The sequence below is a fragment of the Saimiri boliviensis genome, chromosome 5 (genome assembly GCF_048565385.1).
Source record: "Saimiri boliviensis isolate mSaiBol1 chromosome 5, mSaiBol1.pri, whole genome shotgun sequence".
NCBI classification, from domain to species: domain Eukaryota; kingdom Metazoa; phylum Chordata; class Mammalia; order Primates; family Cebidae; genus Saimiri; species Saimiri boliviensis.
In genome coordinates, this window is record NC_133453.1 from 10,559,447 (window position 1) to 10,584,262 (window position 24,816).

General features: G+C 47.7%; 1 pseudogene; it reads left to right on the forward strand.

Annotated features, from left to right (window-relative positions):
* Positions 1–6,875: 6,875 nt before the first annotated feature.
* On the forward strand, positions 6,876–9,169 carry LOC141584680 (uncharacterized; annotated as a pseudogene).
* The last annotated feature ends 15,647 nt before the right edge of the window (positions 9,170–24,816 follow it).

Genomic DNA, 24,816 nt, shown 5'->3' on the forward strand with positions numbered 1-24,816 from the left:
GTAGCTTCCCCTTCCCCAAAAGCCTACCCTCCCCCATGGGAGGGCAGTTTGGGGGCTGACCTTTTTTTCTTTTTTTTTGAGATGGAGTTTTGCTCTTGTCGCCCAGGCTGGAGTGCAATGGCTCGATCTTGGCTCACTGCAACCTCTGCCTCCCAGGTTCAAGTGATTCTCCTCTCTCAGCCTCCTCAGTAGCTGGCATTACAGACGCATGTCACCATGCCCAGCTAATTTTTGTATTTTTAGTAGAGATGGGTTTCATCATATTGGTCAGGCTGGTCTTGAACTCCTGACCTCAGGTGATCTGCCCGCCTCGGCCTCCCGAAGTGCTGGGATTACAGACATGAGCCACTGTGCCTGGCTTATGGCAGCTACAGTTCTTTTTTTTTTTTTTTTTTGAGCTATTAGAACATTTATTTATTTATTTATTTATTTTCAGTATTAATTTTTTTTATTGCATTTCAGGTTTTGGAGTACACGTGAAGAACATGCCAGATTGTTGCATAGGTACACACATGGCAGTGTGATTTGCTGCCTTCCTCCCCTTCACCTATATCTGGCATTTCTCCCATGGCTATCTCTCCCCAACTCCCCATCCCCCACTGTCCCTCCCTATTTCCCCCCAACAGACCCCAGTGTGTGTTGCTCCCCTCCCTGTGTCCATGTGTTCTCATTGTTCAACACCCTCCTATGAGTGAGGTGTTTGATTTTCTGTTCTTGTGTCAGTTTGCTGAGGATGATGGTTTCCAGGTTGATCCATGTCCCTACAAAGGACAAAAATTCATTGTTTTTGATGGCTGTATAGTGTTCCATGGTGTATGTGTACCACATTTTCCCTGTCCAGTCTATCATCGCTGGGCATTTGGGTTGGTTCCAGGTCTTTGCTATTGTAAACAGTGCTGCAATGAACATTCGTGTGCATGTGTCCTTATAGTAGAATGATTTATAATCCTTTGGATATATACCCAGTAATGGGATTGCTGGGTCAAATGGAATTTCTATTTCTAGGTCCTTGAGGAATCGCCACACTGTCTTCCACAATGACTGAACTAATTTACACTTCCACAAACAGTGTAAAGGTGTTCCTATTTCTCCACATCCTCTCCAGCGTCTGTTGTCTACAGATTTTTTTAATGATCGTCATTCTAACTGGAGTGAGATGGTATCTCAATGTGGTTTTGATTTGCATTTCTCTAATGACCAGTGATGAGGAGCATTTCTTCATATGTTTGTTGGCCTCGTGTATGTCTTCTTTTGTAAAGTGTCTGTTCATATCTTTTGCCCACTTTTGAGTGGGCTTGTTTTTTCTTGTAAATCTGTTTTAGTTCTTTGTAAATTCTGCATATCAGCCCTTTGTCAGATGGATAGAGTGCAAAAATTTTTTTCCCATTCTGTTGGTTGTCAATTCACTCTAATGACTGTTTCTTTTGCTGTACAGAAGCTGTGGAGTTTGATTAGGTCCCATTTGTCTATTTTGGCTTTTGTTGCCAATGCTTTTGGTGTTTTGGTCATGAAGTCCTTGCCTACGCCTATGTCCTGAATGGTTTTGCCTAGATTTTTTTCTAGGGTTTTTATGGTGTTAGGTCTTATGTTTTAGTCTTTAATCCACCTGGAGTTAAATTTGGTGTAAGGTGTCAGGAAGGGGTCCAGTTTCTGCTTTCTGCACATGGCTAGCCAGTTTTCTCAACACCATTTATTAAACAGGGAATCCTTTCCCCATTGCTTGTTTTTGTCAGGTTTGTCAAAGATCAGATGATTGTAGATAAGTTGTGTTGCCTCCGAGGCCTCTGTTCTGTTCCATGGGTCTATATCTCTGTTTTGGTACCAGTACCATGCTGTTTTGATTATTGTAGACTTGTAGTATAGTTTGAAGTCCGGTAGTGTAATACCTCCCACTTTGTTCTTTTTGCTTAGAATTGACTTGGCTATGCGGGCTCTCTTTTTGTTCCATATGAAGTTTAAGGTGTTTTTTTCCAGTTCTGTGAAGAAGATCATTGGTAGCTTGATGAGGATAGCATTGATTCTGTAAATTACTTTGGGCAGTATGGCCATTTCACGATATTGATTCTTCCTAACTATGAACATAGAATGTTTCTCCATCTGTTCGTGTCCTCTCTGATTTCCTTGAGCAGTGGTTTGTAGTTCTCCTTGAAGAGGTCCTTTATGTTGTTAGTTGTATTCTTAGGTATTTTATTCTCTTTGCAGCAATTGTGAATGGCAGTTCATTCTTGATTTGGCTCTCTTTAAGTCTGTTATTGGTGTATAGGAATGCTTGTGATTTTTGCACATTGATTTTGTATCCTGAGACTTTGCTCAAGTTGCTTATCAGTTTCAGGAGATTTTGGGCTGAGGCGATGGGGTCTTCTGGATATACAATCATGTCGTCTGCAAATAGAGACAATTTTACTTCCTCCTTTCCTATTTGAATACCTTTTATTTCTTTTTCTTGCCTGATTGCTCTGGCTAGAACTTCCAGTACTATATTTAATAGGAGTGGTGAGAGAGGGCATCCTTGTCTAGTGCCAGATTTCAAAGGGAATGCTTCCAGTTTTTGCCCATTCAGTATAATATTGGCTGTTGGTTTGTTGTAAATAGCTTTTTATTATTTTGAGATACCTTCAGTCAATACCTAGTTTATTGAGGGTTTTCAGCACAAAGTGCTGTTGAATTTTATTGAAGGCCTTCTCTGCATCAATTGAGATAATCATGTGATTTTTGTCTTTGGTTCTGTTTATGTGGTGAATTAAGTTTATAGACTTTCGTATGTTGAACCAGCCTTGCATCCCCGTGATGAATCCTACTTGATCATGGTGGATAAGCTTTTTGATGTGCTGTTGCAATCGGCTTGCCAGTATTTTATTGAAGATTTTTGCATCTGTGTTCTTCGTGGATATTGGCCTGAAGTTTTCTTTTCTTGCTGAGCCTCTGCCGGGTTTTGTTATCAGGATGATGTTGGTCTCATAAAATGAATTGGGAAGGATGTCCTCTTTTTGGATTATTTGGAATAGTTTCAGAAGGAATGGTACCAGCTTCTCTTTGTGTATCTGGTAGAATTCAGCTGTGAACCCATCTGGACCTGGGCTTTTTTTGGGTGGTAGGCTCTTAATTGCTGCCTCAACTTCAGACCTTGTTATTGGTCTATTTAGGGTTTCGACTTCTTCCTGGTTTAGGCTTGGGAGGATGCAAGTGTCCAGGAATTTATCCATTTCTTCCAGGTTTACTAGTTTATGTGCATAGAGTTGTTTGTAATAATCTCTCATGATAGTTTGAATTTCTGTGGAATCTGTGGTGATATCCCCTTTATCGTTTTTTATTGCATCTATTTGATTATTCTCAGTTCGAATTTCTGTGGAATCTGTGGTGATATCCCCTTTATCGTTTTTTATTGCATCTATTTGATTATTCTCAGTTCGAATTTCTGTGGAATCTGTGGTGATATCCCCTTTATCGTTTTTTATTGCATCTATTTGATTATTCTCTCTTTTCTTTTTTATTAATCCAGCTAGTGGTCTATTTTGTTGATCTTTTTGAAAAACCAGCTCCTGGATTTATTGATTTTTTGAAGGGTTTTTTGAGTCTCTATCTCCTTCAGTTCTGCTCTGATCTTAGTTATTTCTTGTCTTCTGTTAGGTTTTGAGGTTTTTTGATCTTGCTCCTCTGGCTCTTTCAATTTTGATGATAGGGTGTCAATTTTAGATCTCTCCTTCCTTCCCATGTGGGCAATTTGTTGCTATATATTTTCCTCTAGGGACTGCTTTAAATGTGTCGGCAGCTACAGTTCTTAAGAAATTACTTAAATAATACGACTTGAATACTTGAATAATACAACCTGACTTTTATAAGAAACCCTATTATTTTGGCAAATAATTTTCCCTGAGAGCATAACAGCTGTTCAGAAAACTAAAAATTTTCTCAAGCTCATTACAGTGGCAACCACAGACTATCTCCCAAACCCCAACTGCTTGGGTTAAGCAGGTGACTGAATCTTTCCCTAAATTAATTAATTTAATGGGTTCATTAAATGTGATTTTTATTTTAGGACGGAAGAGGGTAAAGCATTTTTAAAAATGTTTTATGTTTTCAGACAGAGTCTGCTCTGTTGCTCAGGCTGGAGTGCAGTGGCATGATCTCGGCTCATTGCAATCTCTGCCTCCTGGGTTCAAGTGATTCTTCTGCCTCAGTTTCACAAGTAGCTGGGATTACAGGCATCCACCACCATGCCTGGCTAACTTTTGTGTTTTTAGTAGAGACGGGGTTTCACGATGTTGGCCAGGACGGTCTCCATCTCTTGACCTCGTGATCTCCCCGCCTCGGCCTCCCAAAGTGCTGGGATTACAGGTGTAAGCCACCGCAACTGGCTGGGAAAATTATTTTTAAAAGAAAATCTAAAGCTCACTCTGTGACTGCAACATAAAACATGGTCACCTTAGGCGACTACTTCCATTGCGAGTGCGTCAGGGTGGGTGAGTGTGGGACTGCCAAGTACATGAACTTGGCAGTCCCAAGTTCATGGTTGAGGCGTAGAGCAGACCAGGTAGATAAAAAGAGCTCTGGGCCACACGAAGCCAGACCCAACATGAACTGTGAAATGACAGGATAGCGTTTCGGGCTTATAGAGCCTAAGAAGACCTTAACGATGACCTTTTCTCAGAACACCGACGTTTAGCGAAGTGAAATTACTTTCCCAGAGTCACACAGCTGGCTGGGGGCATCAGCAGGACTAAATTCCAGTTTGGAGTTCTTTCTTTTCATGACCCAGAAAGCAATAGCAAGTCAGATAATTATACAGGCTTTACAAATATAGTGAATTAAAAGGACCCTGAGTGCAGGGAGGATCAGAAGTGAAGGCAAGCTCAGCTCTAGAGTGTTGGGTTGCGTTTGGTTGAGCTTGGCCTAAGGCGACTCTGGAGCAGGTGAATCTACAAGAAGGCGGTAACTTTCTGAAGCCAAGAGCAGTGCAACCCTTGAGGGGGCTCCATTTAGAATCAGAGAGACTGGAAACCCAGGGCAGGAACGCTGCTGCAATCTAGCAGACAGATAGGAACTCCTAAGCCGTTCATCTCTTCAAAGTTGGATTTTCAGGTACCAATGGGCTTTGGTTAAGGGCCTCAATCTGGTTTAAACAAGGGTTTTTCAACCTCAGTCCTGTTGACATTTTTGGGCTGGGTAATTCTTTGTTGTGGGGGGTCATTCTGTGTACTGTAGGAAGTTTACCAGATTCCTGGTCTTTACCCACTAACACTCCCTGCTACCCCAGGACAACCTGAAATGTCCCCAGATATTGCTAAATGTCCCCTAGAGAGATGCTGTGTGTGTGTGTGTGTGTGTGTGTGTAAAAATTGCCCCTGGTTGTGCAACATTGGTGTAAATGAACCAGATAGGAGCAGACACATACAGGTAGAACTTCCTGGTAGTAATGAAAGAAATATTCCATTTTACCACAAGGAGCCAAACAAGGCACAGAGGATGGGTCTCTGTCTTCCAGTAGAATGATGGAGGAAACGCAGGGCAGGCTTAGGGAGGAGTGGGAATTTCTCTACGGCAGCAGTGAAAATATGTGAGGATTTTTTAGTGAGTGGTCCCAAGAAGCACAGAGAGGGCACCTGTGGAAAAAGGGTGTCCCAGAAGAATGAGGAAGAATGATCCCTCAATGGTTCTTTGCTAGAATGTCTTTCCTGTGCCCTCTTTTTTTTTTTTTTTTTTTTTTTTTTTTTTTTTTTTTAAAGACAGAGTCTCACTCAGTTACCAGGAGTGCAGTGGCCCAATTTTGGCTCACTGCAACCTCTACCTCCCAGGTTCAACTGATTCTCCTGCCTCAGCCTCCTGAGTAGCTGGGATTACAGGCATGCGCCACCACATCTGGTTAATTTTTATAGTTTTAGTAGAGATGGGATTTTGCTATGTTGGCCAGGCTGGTCTCGAACTTCTGACCTCAAGTGATCTGCCTGCCTTGGCCTCCCTAAGTGCTGGGATTACAGGCATGAGCCACTGTGCCTGGCTCCACTGCCTTCTGCTTGAGCACATGTTCCTAGTCCAGAAGCCTAGTCAAGATGGCCATGCCACATCTCAAGTGGATCCATCTCTTCATAAAGCCTTTCTTAGCTGAGTGCAGTGGCTCACGCCTGTAATCTCAGCACTTTGAGAGGCTGAGGTGGGTAGATCACCTGAGGTCAGGAGTTTGAGACAGGCCTGGCCAACATGGCGAAACACTGTCTCTACTAAAAATGCAAAAAAATTAGACGTGGTGGCACACGCCTGTAGTCCCGGCTACTCAGGAGGCTGAGGCTGGAGAATCATTTGAACCAGGGAGGCGGAGGTTGCAGTGAGCTGAGATTGCACTACTGTACTCCAGCTTGAGCAAAAGAGTGAGATTCCATCTCAAAAAAAAAAAAAAAAAAAGGCTTTCCCAAACTGGAAGCCATCCTTCCCTCGCTAAGCTCCAGGGCATCTGTTTGTATGAGACTGGTCACATTCTGAAGGGCATTAGAATTATTTCTGTCTTTGTCTTCTCCCCAGATGGTGGAAACCACAGAAGACCACAGTCCAGAGTAGGGGCTCAATGCAAGCTGCTCCAACTGAATGAAGGTAAAGAGAGGAGGATGGAGACAGCAGGACACTGAGAGCCGCAGGTGGGCGTGTGGTGGGGGATCAGGCCCCTCCAAGGCTTCATCACCAAGGGGTTGCTTTCAAAACTGGATTGGGACTTCCTTGGCAGTGGCTGAGGATCACAGTTGAGCTAGTCCACGGGCAAGGGGGTTTCCTAATCAGGCATGCCAGTCATGCGAAAATGCAGTCGACTAGGTAGGGAAGGGAATTTGAAATTACACAGTCAGGATAAGGTCATGAGGCTGTGAACATTTCCTCCCAGAAGGTCTCTGATGGTTCTGGTGTCCTGGACACCCAGAATAAGTGTGTCACCATTTGTCCTGAAGCTGATGTCTCTGAGCTGGATGGCACTCTGGACATCAACTGGCCCTTCCCCTTCACATGCCACACAGGAGGGACATTGGTCTACAGAGAGGATGCCTGCTTTGGTCACCAGCTGGAGGATGGCAGACCTTGGGTACCTGAGCTTTGAATTTCGCCACACAGAGCACTTCCTCAGTCCCTCCTGCTGCCCCTGGCAGGTGGAGCTGGCAGGTAGGTACAGGACTGCCCAGGGACCTGAGACTCACAAACTCACCCCGGGGGCCAGAGGTCTGGATTTGGTAACAGGAAGGGTCTCAAGGGCTGGAAAGAAGAGTCCTGCAGTCAGCCAGCTAGTCTAGTCAAGTTTCACCTGAGAGGGTTGCTAGGAGGATCCAGGTGAAAAGCCCTTAGAACAGTGCCTGGCTCACAGGAGGCTGCTTTTTTTTTTTTTTTTTTTTTTTTTTTTTTTTTTTTTTTTTTTTTTTTTTTTTGAGACGGAGTTTCGCTCTTGTTACCCAGGCTGGAGTGCAATGGCGCGATCTCGGCTCACTGCAACCCTCACCTCCTGGGTTCAGGCAATTCTCCTGCCTCAGCCTCCTGAGTAGCTGGGATTACAGGCACGCGCCACCATGCCCAGCTAATTTTTTGTATTTTTAGTAGAGACGGGGTTTCACCATGTTAACCAGGATGGTCTCGATCTCTTGACCTCGTGATCCACCCGCCTCGGCCTCCCAAAGTGCTGAGATTACAGGCTTGAGCCACCGCGCCCGGCAGGAGGCTGCTTTTAGTGTTACTATTCCTCCCTGGAGAAGACTAAAGGAGCGAGCAAGGGAGAGGGGGATGTGGAGAGGAGGGAGTGGGGCCCCGTTCAGACAAAATCCCAGATACCTTGCAAAAGCTCGAGATCCCAAGTCTTGGGAACCGGTGCCCCAAGTTGTGGGTGGGGCGAGTGAGTAGGGGTCGTGGCCCTCCAAATTAATTCGAACACTTCTGAGGCTGAGATTGCCCCAGTGAGCACAGCGGGAGGAACTCTTGCTCCTCTCCACCCTAACAGTACCCAAACAGGCTCCAGGAGAGCTGCTGTGACTCTGGGGCTTTGTCTTCTACCCCGCGGGGCGGCAGAGTAGGGGGTCCACGGCCACCTGTTGGAGCGTTCTCCGCCACGGGGCGCCCCCCTCCCCGCGCAGACCCCTCACCATCCGTCTGCGTCTCCCGATCCACCAGGGAGACCCTGTGCGCTTGGCTGGCTGCGCGCTGGACGTCCAGGGTGCCCTCGGGGCGGTCGGGGCAGAACACGGCCGTGTGCACCTCGACGGCGGGGCTGTGCGGCGCGAGGACGCGGCTGAGCAGGGTCTCCATGCGGCGGCGCGCCTCGGCCTCCTCGTCCCGCCGCGGCTGCACCACGATCCCCACGAGCGCGGCGGGCGGGCGGCGGTCCCTGGAGCGCAGCTGTTGCAGGAGCAGCTGCAGCCGCGGCAGCTGCGTGAGGAGCGCGGCCGCGCGGCACAGGACCAGGAGCAGCTGCGCGCCCCGCTCGGGTGGTTGCTGCGGGGCCCCGCGTCCAGACGCCGTGTCCTCCACTGCGGAGTCGGGGGTCCCAGGCGGAGCCCCAGGCGCCTCGCGCGGGTCCTCGGCCTTGGGCCCGGAGCGCCGCGGCTTCTCGGTGAGGCGCTTGGACTTCGTGGCCGGGCCGTCGTCGCGGTTCACGGAGCTGTCGCCTGAGCGCTTGGGCCGCCGTGCGGTGCAGTTGTCGGAGCTGGTGTGGCCGCTCATGACGCGGGGGGAGGAGGGCCCGGGGAGCTGGTCGGCCGCGGCGTCCCCGGGAAAGCTCTGCAGGCTCAGGCCGTCCTCGTCCTCCTTCCAGAGCTCGCTGATCAGCAGCACCCGGCCGTGGCCCTCGACAGACTGGGCCGGAGCCGGTGACTGCGCCTCGGCCTTCCTCTCCTGCGGGTTCCTGCAGGGCTGGGCCCCGGGCCGCGGCTCCATGTCCGGTCCGGCTCCCTTGCCCCTCTGGGCCCGGGCCTCCACTGGGAGGGAAAAGCTGCCCTTACCCAGAGCATGTCACAATACCCCGGCACCCTACCTTTTCCCGTCATGGCCAAGCGCCTCCGCCCCGCTATTCCTTGGAAATCTACATACAGGAAGTTGCTGTTGGACGCTGGTACAATGCCGGCTGTGTTCAGTTTCTCCATTTTGTACTTACGTGGTTTCAAAAGGTGCATCCTTTTATACCATGGATGAATCTTCGTGCCCAAGGCTTTAAGTAAGATGAATTTTTATGCACCCGGGGCATTTAAAAAGTGGACCAGGCTGGACGCGGTGGCTCACGCCTGTAATCCCAGTACTTTGGGATGCTGAGGCGGGCGGATCACGAGGTCGCAAGTTCAACACCAGCCTGACCAACATGGTGGAACCCTGTCTCTACTAAAAATGCACAAATTAGCCAGGTGTGGTGGCACGTGCCTGTAATCCCAGCTAGTCAGGAGGCTGAGGCAAAATTGCTTGAACCCGATAGGCAGAGGTTGCAGTGAGCCAAGATCATGCCACTGCACTCCAGCCTGGGCGGCAGAGTGAGACTCTATAAAAAAAAAAAAAAGAAAAAGAAAAAGGCAGTGGACCAGATCTCACTGCACCCAGAACTCTTGAGACTCAGCAAAGAAGAGTGGCGGCCTGGGTGGCTGCGGCCCCAGCTCAGCCACTCTGCTCTCTGGGTAATTTGGGTGGTGTTGCAGGAGATGATTTTGGGTCCCCTGAGTGCCAGGCTCTGTGGATGCCAGTGGCCTCTCAAAATGCCAGAAAAGATCCTCAGGAAAACAAGACAAAAAGCATAAAACCTTTGGTGACCAGCACACGGCGTGAACAAAGTGGTATGGGGAGGCGGCACAGAGCCACCTGGGACAATCACAGAGACTGGAAACCCAATAACAGCGAAAGTTGTTCCCTTGGTTATTTTTCTTAAAATGAGCTTTACCAAGTTATTCTAATTTTTTTCTTTTAAGATATAAGCATAAAAGCCTCTGAAAAGCAGGGTGTCAAACAGAAAACTCTGAGCTAGAATCTTGCTAAAAACTGCAGAATCTTCGGGCACGGTGGCTCACACCTACAGTCGCAGCACTTTGGGAGGCGGCGGTGGGAGGATCACTTGAGGCCAGGAGTTGAAGACCAGCCTAAGCAACATAGTGAGACCACCCTGTCTCTACTAAAAATACAAAAATTAATCGGGTGTGGTGGCATGTGCCTGTAGTCCTAGCTATTCTGGAGGATAAGGCAGGCGAAATGCTTGAACTGGGGAGGCAGAGGTTGCAGTGAGATGAGATCATGCCATTGCACTCCAGCCTGGGCAACAGAATGAGACTCTATTTCAAAAATAAAACAAAACTCCCAAAATTAGCAAGTCCTGGTGGGACATCCCTGTAGCCCCAGCTCTTCAGGTGGCTGAGGCTTTAGGAGAATTGCTTTAGCCTGGGAGGTTGAGGCTGCAGTGAGCTATGACGGTGCCACTGCACTCCAGCCTATCTCAAAACACAAAACAAAACAGGAAACAAACAAACAAAAGTCTCCAGGAGTCCCAGACCATGGAGGTTCAGGATGACCAGGTACAGGCAGAATGCCCAACAGCAGAATGGGCAGTGGTAGGTGCCGCTTTCTTCCCCCTCCTGATTTCTCAGCCTTGGCCCTCAAGACTCAATTCAACCTCCATCTGGACAGTGTTGGTGAGAACACTTCCAGCCCCTTCCCCTTTACTCAGCCACAGAATTCACTGGGTGGCCTTTCTCTATGGCCACTGTATTGAAAAATGGATGCTAGGCTGGGGACAGCGGCTCACACCTATAATCCCAGCACTTTGGGAGGCCAAGATGGGTGGATTTCTTGAGATCAGGAGTTCGAGACCATCCTGGCCAACATGGCAAAACCCTGTCTCTACTAAAAATACAAAAATTAGCTGGGCTAATGGCAGTCATCTGCAGTCCTAGCTACTTGGGAGGCTGAGGCAGGAGGATCACTTGAACCTGGGAGGTGGAGCTTACAGTGGGTTGAGATTGTGCCACTGCACTCCAGCCTGGGCAGACATGGTCCAAAAAAAAAAAAAAAAAAAAGAAAGAAAAGAAAAGAAAAAGAAAAATAGATGCTAGACTTTCATCCAAGATAACTCAGACCTGCCAACTTCACCATACAGGAATTGGCCTTTCCACAAGTACACCTGAGTGTGGGAGTCTCAAGACTGAGATCACTGTGGGTGGTAGGAGGCCCAACCTGGGCCTGGGGCTTGCCCTTTGCCTTCTGGAAACCAACTTTTATCAAAATGTTCTAAACTGGGGCGTACCAGGAAGGAATAGAGGTTCCAGACTCCCAAAACGTAGATTTGGGCTACTCTGTCCCTCCTGACTGGGGTAAACAAGCAGCCCCAAAGTGCTATCTTGTTCATTGTCAGTTCAACCTGCAGTTAGACAGAGTCATTGGAGAACCCTTGTACTAACTGTCCGACACGCTGGACCACCCTTCATCAGCCCCTGGCACACTGAAGCCTCAGAATAAGAGAGAAGCAGAGAGAGGTGGTGGGGCTACCAGCCTCAGTGGGACCTCAGGGAGGGGATGATCAGGCTGGAGTTAAGCCATCCCTGGGATTCTTTGGGTCCAGCTTTTGTAGCAGCTTTTTTTGGTGTGTGATGGGGTGGGGTGGAGGGAGACTAAAGGTAAGAAGTGGCACTAAAGGTAGAAACTCTGTCAGCTGGTGTTCAGAGTGAATGCCAAGACTCCTGGGTGGACACTTGAAATGCCATGGTTATATCTAAGATGATGTAACAAAGAGATCCAGCGATACGCTGGCTTAGGAATGATATTTATTTCTTCAGATGTCATGGTCCTGGGGTGTCAGGGAGGCTCTGCCATCCTCAATATGTGGCTTCCTTTCCTTTCTCCAGGGCAGCTGATCCAGGATCCACTTCCCAGTCAGCAGGAGGATGAAGAAGCAGAAGGGATGGGAGACAACCTCCTTTGCAGGGCATGACTTGGAAGTTGGGGACATCATTTCCATCTGCATTCCATGGACCAGAACTGGCTCCGTGACCAACTCTGGCTGCCAGAGAGTCTAAGAAATATAGCCTCTGCTCGGGCGATCAGGCAGGCAGTTAATTTTGGGGAACACCTCTCACTCCCTGGGAACACCTGGGCAGAAACTGAAAGACATTTAACTGATTCTCTTTTGTGTCTACAGCCCTCATCAGCGGGGGCTCTCCTACGTGCTGGGTACATACATCATTTTCACACAACCCAGCAGTGGAGCACACCATTCCCAGGCTGCAGATGCAGGAACTGAGAGTTGAGTGACGGGTCCGGATTCAGTCAGTTAGTAGATGGCAGGGCTGGGACTGAGACCCAGGCCTGGTTGGTCCTGCCAGGACACAGTACTACAGCTTTGATTGGGGGCTTCTTTCAGTTTACATGGATTTTTTTTTATGGTCAATGTACATTCTTTTGAAATACACGGAAAAGGGAAAGAAGATGGAGTCCTGCCTTGCGCAGGAGGGATAAGTTAGAGGTGTGCAAGGGGATAAATCTCCCTCCCACCCTGGCCCTGGTTCTGGCCCTGGTTCTGGCCCTTGCCCTGGGCGGCGATTCCCGGCACTGGCTGAGCGTCGCCGGCCACCAGGGGGCGTTGCAGGGCTGCCGGTCCGGTCTGCCCGGGATCGCAGCCTCAAGGGGCAGGAAACGAGCAAGTGTCTCCTCTCGGATCCAAGTGGCATCGAGGAATCTCCGGGTGACAGGACGGGTGCTGAGCCGGGTGCAAAGGTGAAATTCTATTCCCAAAGCACATCTCGCGCCCCTTTCCTCTGCAAAGTCCCGGAACTGCGTTGACTCCGGATGAGTCCGAGGGGCTGGAACTGAGGGTTCAGTCCCCTGCGCCTCCGTGTGTCCTGGTCCCTTTTCTCCAAGTAGACAGGAGGCAACTCCTCCTCTGCTGAGTTCACATTCCTCCAGGGGCTCACAGGGACCCCTGTCCTGGGACACCAAGTCAGGGCCGACTCCAGGAGAGAGGAGGGAAGATGATTCCTGCGCTCGGGTAGGGAGGGGCTCGCCTCCAGGAAGAGGGAAATGAGGGGTGTACAACAGGAGAGTGAAAATGCTCAGAACCAGTCAATGGCCTGGGCAGCTGAGCTTCGTCCACGCCCTGGCACAGTGTGTGCTGCACAACAGAGGTGTTCAGTGAGTGTTTTTCATTCAATCAGCAAACACCCCGAGCGCCTCCGTGTGCAGGTTCTGGTCTAGGAGCTTGCGTTCTGGTAGGATAGAAAGAGTAAAGAAGGCAAGTCACTACTCTAACCTCACATGGTGCTGAGCTCTAAAGGAAATTAAAGCAAGATAAGGGCTCCCAATCCAGGGCTTACACTCCCCCCGACCCCCACCCCCGGTCCAGCCCAGCAGTGACGCAGTGGGAAGGGGAAGGGGTGGAGGGTGGAGAGGGCAGGGAAGCCACCCCCATCCTCTGCGCACAACCAACAATGCTCAATTTTATACAGGAGAGGCTTCTTGGGGAAAATGTCATTCCAGGAGCTCTCAAAGTGTTGGGATCCACTGACTGAAAGGAGAAAAAGGTCCGGGAAGGAGGAATTCAAGTCCCCAAGGGCTCTTTGGGTAGCACAGGGGAGGGAAGAGCCTCAGGATCCCGCAGCCTGGAAGATGGAGGCTGAAGAGGAGGAGATGGAGAGCCAGACTCAGAGAACCCAGAGGGCCCTGGAGGGGGCAGGGGCGGGGAAGAGGGGCATAATTTTATGCATCAATTTGGCTGGGCCATGGTACTCAGCTATTTGATCAGCCATTATTCTAGATGTTTCTGTGAAAGTAGTTTTTGATAAAAGTAACATCTGAGTCAGTGGATGAGTGCTGAGTAAAGCAGATTGCCTCACCAGGCGGGTGGGCCTCACTCGCTCTGTTGAAGACCTGAAGACAAAGACTGACCCCCTCACCCTTCATCTCCCTGCCTCTCCCCCACCCTGGAAAAGAAAAACATCCTGAGAGGGGAGATTTGTCAGCAGATGGCTTTGGGATGGGACTGCAGCATCAGCTCTTCCTGGGTGCCCAGCTCCTTGGCTCACCCTGCAGATGTGGGCTTGCTGGCCTCCACAGTCGGTGAGCTGGTTCCTTAAAATCAACCTCTATCACAGGGCACGGTGACTCACGCCTATAATCCCAGCACTTTGGGAGGCTGAGGTGGGCGGATCACCTGAGGTCAGGAGTTCGACACCAGCCTGACCAACATGCAGAAACCCTGTCTCTATTAAAAATACAAAAATCAACCAGGCATGGTGGTGCATGCCTGTAGTCCCAGCTACTCGGGAGGTTGAGGCAGGAGAATTGCTTGAACCTGGGAGGCAGAGGTTGCAATGAGCTGAGATAGCACCATTGCACTCCAGCCTGGATGACAAGAACAAAACTCTGTCTAAAAAAAAAAAAAAAAAAAAAAAAAAGAAACAAAATCTGCCGGGCTCGGTGGCTCACGCCTATAATCCCACCACTTTGGGAGGCCAAGGCGGGTGGATCATGAGGTCAAGAGATCGAGACCATCCTGGTCAACATGGTGAAACCCCGTCTCTACTAAAAATACAAAAAATTAGTTGGGCATGGTGGCGCGTGCCTGTAATCCCAGCTACTCAGGAAGCTGAGGCAGGAGAATTGCCTGAACCCAGGAGTCGGAGGTTGCAGTGAGCCGAGATCGCGCCATTGCACTCCAGCCTGGGTAACGAGCAAAACTCCATCTCAAAAAGAAAAAGAAAAGAAAAGAAAAGAAAATCAATCTCTCTCTCCCTCTCTCTCTCTCTCTCTCTCCCCATAACCTGAGAAACCTGACTAATACGGGGACCCACAGGGCCCTGGCTGAGATTGGCAGGCCTGAGGATCCCCTGAGACATTCAGCGCTGAATGAGCACCTGCTGGGTGTGGAGCTGTGTCCGGCACTGGCCACAGGACTCAGCTCCGGAATCCAGTGGGGGCCCACGCAGTGTGGGCCTTTGTCTCTCCCTGTCATGGTTTTGGACAGACATGTGGCCCAGAGGGGACAACGGACCTGGGTGGCGAGGTGGGAAAGCTCACCCCAGAAGTCATCTTGGTGAGAGCATTCTCTTAAGGGGTCATCTGAGACGTGTGACCCACAGGTGTGGACATCTCCCCTGCCTTTCCCCCAGTGACTTTATCCAGCGCCTGCCCTCCCCGGCCTTGCACGGGCTACCCTGTGCCCCATTCATGGGGAGATGGGGTTTCCTTCTGTCCCCAGGGGACTTGTTCTCAGGGCAGCTCATCCAAGAGAATAACATACAGTAGATTGCCACACACATGTCTGGGGCTTAGGAAAGCCACTTATGAAATCCAGAAGTGAAGAAAGAAAAGATTGAACTGTCTTTAACGAATCCATTTCCCTCCTCCCTCCCGTCATCTCCAAACTAAGCCTGTCCCAGGACCAGGGAGCCTCTACCTGCAAGGCTAGGTCACAAGTGGATTTTTGCTTTTAGCTTCAAGGTCCTGGTTTCTGGGGGTTTATAGGCGATCTTCGAGGGTGATTTTGACTAGAGGCATGTTAGCTTCTCGTACTCTTGAAATGCCTACTCTCCCTGTAAGAATCTGGGACTTTGCAGAACCGGTCCAAGGTGAGTGCAAGATTAACTGGCAAATGAGTTTTCTCAGAAGCCTGGGGTCCGAAGTGCAGTGGACAGCCAGCAAACGCGGATGAGGGCTTGAACCAGCAAAATCAAGGCCCAAGGTCATAGGACCCAAAGGAGAGTGAGGCAGCTGGAGCCTGGGATGAGCAGCAGGGGCCTCAGAGCAGGGAGCTTGGAAATAGGCCCTAAGGGGGGTCGCTTGCGTGGCTAGGACGGGGTTGGGGCCCACTAGCATTTCCCAGAATACCTTCTATTTTCTTCAGCAGTGAGAGCCCGAGGGAGGGATGGGTTTCTCAGCGCAGTTCCAGTATGAGTGGCCTCACCACAGGTCGCCATTGGCAAGTCAGAAAGAAACCAAGCTTAACCACTGCCTCCTTCTCCATGGCCTGTGAAAGTCTCATACTGTATCGCGCTGAATAGCAGGCCCCCCAAAAGATACGACCACGTTATAATTCCTGGGACCCAGAAGTGTGACATTATTTGGGAAAAAGGTCTTTGTAAATATGATTTACATCATTGGATGAGCACCAGCTGCATGTGGAGCTCTTTAGGTCACCCAGGGTGGTCTTAATTATCATACGCACGTGTGTGTGTGTGTGTGTGTGTGTGTGTGTGTGTGAGAGAGAGAGAGAGAGAGATAGGGTCTCACTGTGTCATCCAGGCTGGAGGGCAGTGGCACAATCACAGCTCACTGTAGCCTCAACGTCCCAGGCTCAAGCGATCCTCTGGCCTCAGCCTCCCGAGTAGCTGGGACTAGGGTCACACACCACCACTCCTGGTTAATTTTTTTTGTGTGTTTTTTTTGTAGAGATGAGGTCTCCCTATGTTGCCCAGGCTGGTGTTGAACTCCTTAGCTCAAGTGATCCGCCTGCCTCGGCCTCTTGAAATGCTGGGATTACAGGCAGGAGCCACTGTGCCCGGCTCAAGTTAAAGATGTTGAGATGAAATGATTCGTGGGATCATTATTTGGCTGGGTTGTAAATCCCAAGAGGAATGCACTTGTATGAGATTTGCAGAGGAGAGACACAGAGACAGAAGAGGAGAAGGCCACGCGAAGGTAGAGGTCGTGACTGGAAAGTGGCAGCCACAAGCTGGGCTGGCCTGGAGGAGGCAGGAGCAGACGCTCAGCAGAGCCTCCAGAGGAGGGTGGCCCTGCTGATGCCTTGACCCTGGACGTCTGGCCCCTCGGTGCTGGGAGAGAATAAGTTTCCACTGTTTGAGATAAACTGCTGCAGGAACCCCAGGAACAAATACGCCTCCCAACCCCATTTTCAATTCCCGAGGGTTTGCACCTCTGGGATACTTCTTCCACACATGCCCTGCTGTGCCCCGTTTTGCCCTGTCTCCATCTGGAAGTGGGAATCCCTCCTGTTGATGCATTCAACATAAAATATACTTATACTCAAAATTCCTTGTTTTCAGGAGACTGTGTTTGATGGGAGTTGGGGGAAGGGCTCCATTTCCCCGTGCAAATACAGCCATCCCTCAGCATCCTAAAGGGATTGGGTCCAGGACCCTGCAGATAATCAAATTCAAGGATGCCCAAGTCTCTGATATAAAATGGTGCGGCATTTGTAAATAACCTATGCACATCCTTCTGTGTTCTTCACATCATCTCTAGATTATTTATAATACCTAATACAATGTAAGTGCTGTGGAAAGTTATTGTGGTGTATCAGTTTTAATATTTATGTTATTTTTTATTGCTGTGATTGAAAAAAAATTTAGAGCCGAGGTCTCAGTCTGTTGCCTAGGTGGCGTGCGGTGGCGTGATTATGGCTCACTGCAGCCTCGAACTCCTGGATTCAAGCTATCCTGCCACCTCAGCCTCCTGAGCAGATGGGGCGGCAGATTCGTGCCACCCCACCTCGCTAATGTTTTGTTTTTTGTTTTATATGGAGAAGTGGTCTCATTACGTGTTGCCCACGCTGGTCTCCAACTTCTGGCATCAAGTGATCTTCCCAGCAAAGGGCTGAGAATGCAAGTGTGAGCCACTGTGTCTGGCCTGCTGTTACTTTTTCATTGATTTTTTTTTTCCCAAATATGTTTGATCCATGGTTGATTGGAAATTTACAGGCCCCTGCTACATATAACTTCCATGACCAGCAATCCCCCTCTTGGAGGTGGAACCAGGGGGTAACTAAGGACCAATAGTGCGGGGCTCTCCCTTCACCAAATGTGGGCAAACAAAATCATCTCTAACCTTTACAAAGGTTAGCTAATCAGACACCTCGAAGGCAGCAAATCCTAAAAGAAAAAAACCATGCATATGAGTGCGTGTGTGTGCATGCGTGCACCTGGGTCACCAAGCTGTTCCTTCCCCCACCCCCAGCGCTTTGCTTTTGGAGGCAAAGGAAAGGCACCCTCCCGGCTAGCAGGCCAGAGGAGACTTGTCACCTGGGGATAGGATGCAGCCCAGATCTGCTCCTGAGCAGAGATGAGCAAAATCAAAGGAAAAGGTACGGGACTGAAGACCTTCTGTGTGGTCTTCCTGGGAGTGGCAGAAGTTACTGGTGGAGCAGCAAAACAGGCCTCTGCTACACATAACTTCCGTGATCAGCAATCCACAGACGATTCACCCACCCACAGCACATCCCAGGCCTCTCCTGTGCGTGCCTAACTTGCGGTCCCGGGGCCTGCATGGGTGTGGGTCACCGCCTTCTCCACTGCAGGCCTCTTCCAGGATGTCCTGGTGAAGGCTACCGCTGTCTATTCAGTTATACTGGGACTGTCCCTTGATACTCCTTCTCATCATCCCCCAAACCCAGCCCGTCCCCAAAGCCTGCTGATTGTATTTCCTGCTTGTCACACAAATGTCACCAGCTTCGACGGGCACCTTGTTCCTCCCCCTTGTGGTACTTGTCACAGTTGCAATTTGCCCGTGAGCTCCGTGAAAGATAGACACCGCGGCTGCTTGTTCCCTGTAGAGTCCCTGGAGCCCAAAAAAGCCACTCGGTGCATCACCAGTGCTCAAGAAATACTTGCCAAATCCTTGAAGAAATAAGCAAATGAATGAAGGAATGCGGTTTTGAGTGAGGATGGCGTCGAAGAGGAATAAAGGCTTCCCCAGCAGTGCCTGAGGTCCATGTAAGAATGTCCCAGATGATAAGACAGGAGACGCACTGGCATGGGAGGTGGGCTGTCCCCACCCCTCCTGTAAGAGTGCAAAGCTGGGACAAGCCAGAGGCTTCACAGGCCTGGTGACTGGTGGGTAGGGTTTGGGGACAGCCCTACGTAGGGCTGGGGGCTTGCTTTCTTTCTATCTTTCTTTTTTCTTTCTTTCTTTCTTTCTTTCTCTTTCTTTCTTTCTTTCTTTCTTTCTTTCTTTCTTTCTTTCTTTCTTTCTTTCTTTCTTTTTCTTTCTTTCTCTCTCTCTTTCTTTCTCTTCTTTCCATCCTTCCTTCTTTCTTTCTCTCTCTCTCCTTCCTTCCTTCCTTTTTTCTTTCTTTCTTTTTTTCTCTCTCTTTTCTTTTTTTTTTTTTTTGAGACAGAGTCTTGCTGTGTCACCCAGGCCGGAGTGCAGTGGCACGATTGAGGCTCACTACAATCTCCACCTCCCAGGTTCAACTGATTCTTGTGTCGCAGCCTCCTGAGAAGCTGGGATTACAGGCATGAGGCACTGCACCGACCCTAGGAAGACTTCAAAAGGAAGATGAGTCTACTGTAATTTAGAGAGCCATTTAAAACTCCCCGTGTCAGTGGCAAATGCTTTGGGTCTGGCAGCTAGCTCTGTCCCAACCTTCTCTATCCGCTCTGCAATTCCCTCCCCTAGCCCTGACATTTTATTTTGAAATTTCCAAACAGTCTGAAAAGTTCAAAGAAGAGTACAATGAACTTACCCTAGATTCTCCAACTGTTAACATTTTGCTGCAATGGCTTTGTCTCTCTTGGTCTCTCTCTCTTTGTATATTTCCACATACTTTTATTTTGCTGAGCAATTTGAAAGCAAGTTGCTGACATCTTGACACTTCACTTCAAGATATCTCAGCATCTCCTAATAAGGATATTCTCCCACAAAACCACAACACCATGATCACAATCATAGCAGCACCCAGTATACTAGCTGTATTCAAATCTCTACAGCTGTCCTTGGAAGAGCTTTCAGAGCTGGATTTTTTCCCCAGGATCCAATTAAGATCATGTATAATATTTTGTTATGTCTCTTCAGTCTCTTTTCATCTAAAATAGTCTTTCGCCTTTTTATTGTTGTTGTCATTCTTTGTTTATGTGAAATTAGCTTTTTATAAAGAGTTCAGGCCAATTGTCTCGTAGAGTGTCCCATATGTGGGTTAATCTGGTTGCTTACCCAAGATTAGATGCAGGTTGAATATTTTTGGCCAGAGTTCTGTGACTGCACAAGTGCCATTGTAGACTTCTCTGTCAGCTATGACATCTGGAGTAAATAATATCAGGTGTCACATCTGGAATAAATGATGTCAGCTATCACATCTGGAATAAATGATGTCAGCTATCATATCTGGAGTAAATGATGTCAGGTATCACATCTGGAGTAAATGATGTCAGCTATCACATCTGGAGTACATGTCAGCTATCACATCTGGAATAAATATTGTCAGGTGTCACACCTGGAGTAAACAATGTCAGCTATCACATCTGGAGTAAATATTGTCAGCTATCACATCTGGAGTAAATAATGTCAGCTGTCACATCTGGAATAAATGTTGTCAGGTGTCACACCTGGAGTAAAGAATGTCAGCTCTCACATCTGCAGTAAATAATGTCAGCTACTGTTGGTGATGCTCAGTTTGCTCACTAATCCTCACTCTGCTTCCCCTTTTGCAAGTAATTTGTAGAATCATCACATGGTCACAGGATTAACTGAATATCCAAGTCACCAAATAGTTTTGGCAACCATTGGTGATGCTTACCCAAAGGAAGTATTATACTGGGGGCTGCAAAATGGTAGTTTTTCATTCTTTTATTACTGCTACATTTACCAGATGGCTTTTTTTTTTCTGTAAGAATTTCCAAATCCCAGTATATTAAAAACAGGAGTCACTGTGGGTTCATGGAGTTTTAAAAATGTTATAATTAAAGCTATAGTTGTTCCCTTTGACGTTCAAATCGTCCCACATTTGAGCAGTAGGAGCCCTCAGGTCAGCTCCTGAACCCTTTTCCATGATCCCATTTATCTTCCAAAACTTTTTTGCTTCCTGGTGATTCCATGCTCACATTGTACATTTTCAACACCAGACTAGAATTAACCGTTTCTCCGCTGAGCTCTGGTGCCTTTAGTGGTGAGTGGTGTAGAGAAAACAAGAACCTAGTGTTATATGTGCTCATTGCGACTGAGCTGCCATTCAGCCGACAGGAGTAGAAAATTTATTTAAAAAAAAATTATGAGTTCAAACTGATATTTCCAACTTAAATTTAACATTACAGAGTTTTTCTTTCACTTCTTTACTTATTACTAGTATCTTTTTCCCCTTCAGTAAAATATATATTTGCTTTCCTCTGTACATGCATAAAAGGGTTTCAGAATTACAAGATCAATACTACTACTAACAGTAAACCTACTAAATATAAGTTTTTCTGTAGTTCTTCTGTTCTTAGAGCCTTCTCTACAATCAGAGTGCTTGCTCTGTGTGGTTGTGGTATCAGTTTGCCGCATTTTCAGTTTGATTTGCTTATTTTGCATTCTATTTTAGGGTTTTCTTTATTTCATTCTTTTAACATTTAGTTTTATTTTTTAAATACATAAAACATTTTTATGGTTAGTCAAAATGGGTCAAGAATAGTGGCTCACACCTGTAATCGCAGAACTTTGGGAGGCCAAGGTGGGAGGATTGCTTGAGCCCAGGAGTTGGAGAGCAGCCTGGGCAACATAGGGAGACCTCATCTCTACAAAAATAAAAATAAAAAATTAGCTGGGTGTGGTAGTGTGTGCCACTGGGAGGTTGAAGCAGGAAGATTGCTTGAACCCAGGTAGTTGAGGCTGCAGTGAGCCACTGCACTCCAATCTGCGTCAGAGTGAGACTCTGTCTCTGAAAAAAAATAAATAAATAAAAAGTGACAATGATATAAGATATACAAGAGAAGCTTCACTTTCATCCAGCTCCCTTCTGCTCTGTTCCTTCCCACCTCCATGGTTAATGCCTTCCATTAGTTTCTATTTAATACTGTATTTCTTTTCACAAAAATAATGCATACACAGTCATTTTCTCTTCTTTCCATATGAAAGACAATATAATAGACATCTGCCTTTGCATCTTATCCCCAAACTCATTATTTGCTCACACAGATCCCTCGTGCTCACACTCATTCCTTCCCATTTCAAAACATTCTGCTCTCACCTAGAACCCATTCAGAGTTGTTTTTGTCTAATCTATATTAATGCTAGTTATTTCAGAAGTCCATGTGATACCCATGAAAACTTCCCCCTTGGCTCTCAGAAAGTTTGCACAAAAAGGTGGGATAGTTGGAGAAAAGGCATATGAATTTATTTTAACGTGTCAAGCATGGGGTAATTGGAGAGTGATTACCCAATAACCCAACAGGGCACATAAGCTTACATATCCTTCTGAGGGGAAAGGGAGATGGGGAAGTGTGGATGATTTTGGTGTGATTTTTAGGGAAATTCAATGAGCTTGAAGAACATGCAACAGCCTGGGACAAAGTCTTTTGTGCCCGCAGAGTATGTAATGGTTTGTGACAAAAGTCTGCCTGGCTGTGTTGACAGATTCCAGCCTTTCTCCCTGGATATGAGTTCAGTTAATGAAAATTTAGGAAGGGACAGGAGTAATTGTTTTCTTCTTTGGTGGATCTGGGCTTTAGGCAGACAAGGGAACTTCAGAGAACAACCTCTTTCTGTGCTTAGGAAGAGACAAAAGACTGAAACAGAGGTGGGGGTGGGGTGTGGGGGAGGTCAGAGAAATCTTGTGGCTTCTTCAGTTCAGCATGTCACAGAGCCATATTTGGGGGTATTGGTTTCTGAGCCCCAGTATCCATAATATCAGCTCTTTTTGGACTGGCATGACCTCTGGATTCTGAAAGTGTGAGAAGGCAGTAGGTCAAAGGTCCAAATGAGGGCGAAAGTCATAATGCAGGCTGACCCTCCCCTCTGGCCTCTAGTGTTCTTGTGTCTCTTGGGACATGGCTGAATTGGGAGATGGGTTTGGGGGGAGGGGCTTTGACACTGGAGGATTACGGAATGTTGCCAGGACAGAAGTGGCTTCTGTGCCAATCAAAGGGTATACTTTAAAAAAATTGAGGTAAATTTTGTATAGCGTGAAATCAACCACTTTAACCATTTTAAAGTGTCCATCCAGGGGCTTTGTACATTCACTGTCTTGTTCAACCATAACATTTTTATCACCCTCAAAGGAAACCTCATACCTGTGAAGGAGCCATGTCCCTTTTTCCCCCTCCCCCCTGCCTTGGCAACCACCAATCTACTTTCCGTCTCGAATGGATTTGCCTGTTCTGGATATTTCATGTATGTGGAATCATACAATATGTGTCCTTTTGTGTCTGGCGCCTTTCACTCAGGTTCATACAAGCTGCAGCCTGTATTGGTAGTGCCTTCTTTTTATGATGAAACATTCCATTTGATGAGTGTGCTACAGTCCAGTTTATCCATACACAGTTGACGGACAGCTGAGCTGCTTTTACATTTTGGTCACCCTTTTAACCTCTGTTTCAATTCTTCTGGGTACATACTAGAAATGGAACTTTTGAGTCTTATGGCAACTCTATGTTTAATTTTTTTTTTTTTTTTTTTTTTGATACAGAGTTTCACTCTTGTTGCCCAGGCTGGAATGCAATGGAGCGATCTCGGCTCACTGCAACCTCTGCCTCTGGGGTTCAAGCAATTCTCTTGCCTTAGCGTCCTGAGCAGCTGGGATTACAGGGGCCTGCCAACACATCCAGCTAATTTTTTGTATTTTTAGTAGAGACAGGGTTTCATCATGTTGGCCAGGCTGGTCTTGAACTCCTGACCTCAGGTGATCCACCCACCTTGGCCTCCCAAAGTGCTGGGATTACAGGGGTGAGCCAGTGCACCCAGCCCCATGTTTAAATTTTTGATGAACAAAAAACTGTTTTCCACATCCGCTGCACCATTTTGCAGTCCCACCAGCAAAGTAGGAGGGTTCCAGTTTTTCCACATCCTTGCCAATGGTTATTTTCAATTTAAAAAATTACAGCCATCCTTGTGAGTGTGAAGCGGTCAACTGTTAATACCCTTTTTGACACAAGCTTCAGGTGTAAAAGGATATGCTCTAATGTTGCCCTTTGGTTTCATGAGGCTACTTAAAGCTTCCAATTTCTTGTAAATAAGATTAGACTTTGTTACTGTCACATTAACTTGGTGACCCAAGGGATTCATGGCTGTAGCAGGGGAATCCTGTTGTATTCTAAGTGGTGTGATTTGAATGTGTCCCCCAAAGTTCATGTGTTGGAAACGTAATCACCAATGTAGCAATGTTGAGAAGTGGCACCTTTAAGTGGTGATTAGGTCATGGGAACACAGCTCTCATGAGTGGATTCAGGCCATTAATAGGGGACTGGGTTAGCTATCAGAGCAATGACTTAGACATACAATCAGGGAATTCTGCCCCCTTTTCTTTCTCCCACATGTGTTCTCACCATATGATGCCTTCTGCCATGGGATGACCCTCACTAGATGACAGCATCATGTTCTTGGACTTCCCAGCTCCAGAACCATGAGCCAAATAAACTTCTGTGCTTTGTAAATTACACTATCTGTGGTACTTCGACACAGCAGCAGAAAATTGAACTAAGACACTAAGCACGATGTTACCCTGAAAACGTTTGCAAAAAACCCCCAGCTTTTTACATCACATAGCCACAATCAAAATGCATTATGGGAATACAGAAAAACAGAGGTTGGGGAGGTGACATTAACTGAGGTGAGGGGTGTGAAATAATCATTGGGACCAGTGACCTTTGGGGCTCTTTTAAAGTGATTTGTGTGATCAAAATAACTGGCCCAAGCTTGAGGAATCCAGGCATCCTGACAAAACCACATGAATGAATAGCACTTTTCACGACCAGCGCCCCGGGGGAATTTTCCAGACAGGCATCTTACTGTGTTGCTCAGGTCGGCTGGCTACCGCTAGTGAGCCCAGACCCAGAGGCTGGGACACCTCAGTGAGTCAGAGCCCAGATCAGGGTGGGTGAGAATTACCACTTCCTGTCTATGAAAAACACTTAGATGAATGCTTGTTCCCACCACGGCTAAGAATCAAATCTTATTCTTTCTCCGTGCCTCAGCCTC